We start from the raw sequence: 3,608 nt of genomic DNA, 5'->3' as shown, positions 1-3,608 counted from the left end.
TAATTTGGAAAAGCATTCATCTAAGAGAAAGAGTAACTTATAAAGTCCTCTTCTTCAAACTTGATACAGAGTTACAAACATCAAGCAAAGCAATCAGTCTCACTCTTTGTTGTTCTCTTACAAGCTACCTCCCAAGTTAATTGTCTATGTCTCTTTTGGCTGTATAAATACTTTTGAAATATGTAAGCTGTTCTGAAAATTATAGTATAGTGTAAAAACATGAAATAAACAATCCTACTAATAGAGAGGCTGAGATAGGAGAAGCATGATTTCAAGACCATTATGTGATACACAGCAAGACACTGACATGTCCAAAAAAGCAGAAAGTATATATGGGTTGTACAATATTGGACCTATTTCTCCAATTACCAAATTAGAGAGACCGTTGGATGACAGTCAACAAATTTCTAATTCCTTATATTTTTGGATTTCAAATGATTAGGATATGTTGGTAATATTAATTTTCATATTAAGATATTAAGAAAACATAATTGTTACTTCCTGTTGTTTTTGTTGTAAGAGGTGGAATTAGGTTTGTGTGGGTTTGTTGAAAGATTACTTTCTTGCTTTTTCTAGGGTGTAGTTTTGCTCCTTATGTTGGTATTTTTCACCTATTATCCTTGTAGGGCTGTATTTCTGAAAAGATATTGTGTAAATTTAGTTTTGTCATGGAATATCTTGTAGCTTTCATAGTCGATCGTGAGAAGTCTGATATAATTCTGATAGGCCTGCCTTTATGTTACTTGACCTTTTTCCTTTACTGCTTTTAAAATTCTTTGTTTTGTGCATTTGGTGTTTTGATTATTATGTGACAGGAGGAATTTCTTTTCTGGTCCAGTCTATTTGGAGTTCTGTAGGCTTCTTGTATGTTCATGGGCATCTCTTTCTTTAGGTTAGGGAAGTTTTTTTTTTTTCTATAATTTTGTTGAAGATATTTACTAGCCCATTACATTGGGAATCTTTACTCTCTTCTATACCTAAGATCCTTAGGTTTGGTCTTCTCATTGCGTCCTGCATTTCCTGGATGTTTTGGGTTAAGAGCTTTTTGGATTTTGCGTTTTCTTTGACTGTTGTGTCAATGTATTTTATGGTATCTTCTGCCCCTGAGATTTTCTCTTCTATCTCTTGTATTCTGTTGGTGATGCTTGCATCTATGACTCTTGATTTCTTTCCTAGGTTTTCTAACTCTAGGGTTGTCTCTCTTTCTGATTTCTTTATTGTTTCTATTCCCAACAGATTATGTATGGTTTTGTTCATTTCCTTCACCTGTTTCTGTTTTCTTGTAGTTCTTTAAGGGATCTTTGTGTTTTCTCTTTAAGAGCTTCTAGTTGTTTACCTGTGTTCTATATTTCTTTGAGATAGTTATTTATGTCTTTCTTAAAGTCTTGTATCATCATCACGAGAAGTGACTTTAGATCTGAAGCTTGCTTTTCTGGTGTGATGGTGTGTCCAGGACTTGCTATGGTGGGAGAATTGGGTTCTGAGGATGCCAAGTAACCTTGGCCTGTGTTGTTTATTTTCTTTCCCTTGCCTGCCCCCCCCAACCTCCCATCTGGTTATCTCTAGTGCTACATATTCTTGCTAAATCTGATTGGAGCCTGTCTTTCCTGTGATCATGGTTGTGTCAGAACTCCTCAGAGTCAAGTTGCCTCTATGATTCTGTGATTCTGGGGTTCTGTGATCCTGGGCTTGTTAGATCGCCTGGGAGTGGAGTTTCATCTGGGTGTTGTGGGACTGGCTGCAGAGTTTGCACCCAAGGTCTGCTCAGGGCACCGGCCCAGACAGACTGGAAGCAACTCGAGCAGCTGGGCTGATGGAGTTCCTGTGAGAGGATTTGTTAATACTTACAGACTAGCAGGCTAAAATAGAGAGATCACGCAACTATCATCAATTAGTACGTTTGGCAAGGTAGTTTTGCCATAATTATCTTAGGCTAGATGGTAATAAATTTGATCAAAGGAAAAGAATTTTGGGGGAAGGAGAGTAAAACAATTATTGGTACCTTTTAATTCCCCTCCTTTTTTAATTCATGTGTTTTGAAGCCCAGGCTTCCCCTTGGATTTATAAAGCAATAAGGACAAATCACTCTCGAAGGCCTGGCTCTTCCCCAGGAAGAACTTGATCTTTGTGACAGGTCTACTTTAGATAAGTCACTCTCTGTGTGACAAGATGACTCATAGGGACATATCAAAGTACTCTATACATGAAATTCCAAAGTTTTTTCTTCATCCAAGATTTTCCCCAGTTACTGAAGGATTGGAGATGTGGGATTCAGAGGGGACTGAAGCAGATTGTCATTTTGGGTAAATGATTGACTAAAGGAATTATTAACGGTGTAAACTTACTTATAGACAGCCAGTGTATCGGGGATATAAGGTAGACAGCAGATCCATGGGTCAGAATGGGACTCCTCATTTTAAAAATGTTTTAAAAGTTTTTGAGGTTATAATTATGTCATTTCCCCTTTCCTTTCCTCCCTGTAAACCTTCCCATATATCCTCCTTCCTATATATCTTTCAAACTCATAACCTCTTTTAAAAATGTTATTATATGTGTGTATTATATATATTATTCCTAAATATATAAATACAACTTACTCAGTTCATATATTGTTACTTGTATGCATATGTTTCTATGGCTGAAGCTTCTTTCTTATAAATCTCAGAGGAGGTTGGTACATTCTGTCTCTGATTCCTGGATTGTAGGGTAGGGGAGAAAATTATGGAAGGATATGCTTTTCTGAGGATGTCAGAGAAGAGGGACATTTAGTTATGGTGCACTCTAACATTGCTTGCTCTATGACTGCTAATGGTAGTATTGTGCTATCCTGGACTCTTACCTGAGCCTATAACTTTCTTGGGAAAATAACAAAGGCCCCTGTATTTTTCATGAAATCCAGATATCTGAAGATTCTGATGGAGGGTTAGAGATTCCCAGACAGGCTTTTGGTAGCAAACTTGTTGTTTCCTCTATCTGAAAGTAAGAATCAGCTGTGGGAAGGTATGGCCCAATCCGCCTGTAGCCTCAGATCTAACAGTTGCCAGTTTCTTTCTTTCTTTTTTTTTATTAGACATTTTCTTTATTTACATTTCAAATGTTCACCCCTTTCCTGATTTCCCCTCTGAAAAAAACCTCTATTCCCTCCCCCCTCCCCCTGCTCACCAACCCACCTTCTCCCACTTCCTGGCCCTGACATTCCCCTATACTAGGGCATAGAACCTTCACAGGGCCAAGGGCCTCTCCTCCCACTGATGACTGACTAGGCCATCCTCTACTATACACATGGCTGCTGGAGCCATGAGTCCCACCATGTGTGCTCTTTGGTTGGTGGTTTAGTCCCTGGGAGCTCTGAGGGTACTAGTTAGATCATATTGTTGTTCCTCTTATGGGGCTGCAAACTCCTTCAGCTCCTGTGTTCTTTCTCTAACTCCTTCATTGGGGACCCCTCTGCTCAGTCCAACAGTTACCAGTTTCATACATCCCTGGTGCTTACCAACAGCTTTGGAAGCAGTGGGCACACTAGTTTGCAGATTCCTTTGCAGGAAACTAACTTACCTAAAGACCAGTCATCCCTACTCCTGCCTGCTGCCTCTTTCTTTTTTTTTTTT

At 38.9% G+C, this 3,608-nt stretch overlaps 1 protein-coding gene across 2 annotated transcripts in view; it reads right to left on the bottom strand.

Annotated features, from left to right (window-relative positions):
- Me3 (malic enzyme 3) overlaps window positions 1–3,608 on the bottom strand; it is a 197,163-nt gene that overhangs the window by 107,179 nt on the left and 86,376 nt on the right. The window lies entirely within an intron of this gene.

This window comes from Mastomys coucha, unplaced genomic scaffold, assembly GCF_008632895.1.
Source record: "Mastomys coucha isolate ucsf_1 unplaced genomic scaffold, UCSF_Mcou_1 pScaffold21, whole genome shotgun sequence".
NCBI classification, from domain to species: domain Eukaryota; kingdom Metazoa; phylum Chordata; class Mammalia; order Rodentia; family Muridae; genus Mastomys; species Mastomys coucha.
This window is presented reverse-complemented; position numbering and strand designations above follow the sequence as displayed.